The following is a 1,114-nucleotide window of genomic DNA, read 5'->3' as shown; positions in this document are numbered from 1 at the left end:
CTGCTGTGGACACACACATGTACCCTCTGACTACCACTCGCCTGCTGTGGACACACACATGTACCCTCCGCAAATAATAAAGAAAGAAACACATTTAAAATAAAAGTTAACAGTCTTCCTGCTAACTGGAAAGGGTCATTTAACTCCTCTTACCCCTCCCACCCCCTCCTAAACTTGGATCAGGGGTCTGTTTCTTGCTCCCCATGCTCACCCCGACCCCACAAGCCCCTGACAGAGCACAGAGATAGTACTAACGTGGCCCACCTGTGTCTCCCAGGGGACAAAAGAGTCCGAGATCAAAGGTGATCTGGTTTGCTTTCATGTTCACAGCTCATGGACTCTCTCTGGTGAATACTCGCCAGGAAATGGAAGAAACAGAGCCAAGACTCTCATTCTCACTGTCTCTAAGTGTGGACAAGGTTGAGCCAAGGGAGCCATCAACATCAGCTCTCAGGGATGTCTGAGACTCGCCTCAGAGCCCTGCCAGTACCTCAGGGGCTAGAGCAACTGGAGCATGTGTATGTTTGTTTTTTGTTTGTTTGTTTGTTTGTTTGTTTTTTGTTTCTCTGTGTAGCCCTGGCTGTCCTGGAACTCACTCTGTAGACCAGGCTGGCCTCGAACTCAGAAATCCGCCTGCCTCTACCTCCCAAGTGCTAGGATTAAAGGCATGTGCCACCACTGCCTGGCTACTGTTGAGAGCTAGCTTGCTCTGGAATACACTTGGTCTCAGGTTTCTGAGGCTGGACCTGCAGGCATTGCCATCAGGACAACCTGGGATTTACTTGGATTTCTGGGGATTCGAACCATGGTCCTCATGCTTGCTCAGAAAGCACTTTACCCACTGAGCCATCACCCACCTCCATCTTCTTTGATACTTTTTTTACTTTATCAGTTTGCTCCTGATAGTTTGCTCAGTAGTACTATCAGTTTGCTCAGTAGTACTGAGCTGGTGATGGTGTCTATGTGTGAGAGATGAGATGCAGGGACCTCCTGCCTCTGTACTGGCATTCACAGTGAAGCCAATGCTGCTTTGTGAAACGGGGTGCCCCAGGGCAAGGTCCAGACTCAAGCCACTGATCCACACAATATGGCCATCACTTAGAGCAAACACGGA

This window comes from Mastomys coucha, unplaced genomic scaffold (assembly GCF_008632895.1).
Source record: "Mastomys coucha isolate ucsf_1 unplaced genomic scaffold, UCSF_Mcou_1 pScaffold5, whole genome shotgun sequence".
Classification (NCBI taxonomy): domain Eukaryota; kingdom Metazoa; phylum Chordata; class Mammalia; order Rodentia; family Muridae; genus Mastomys; species Mastomys coucha.
The sequence above is the reverse complement of the archived record's forward strand: the minus strand, read 5'-3'. Positions refer to the sequence as shown.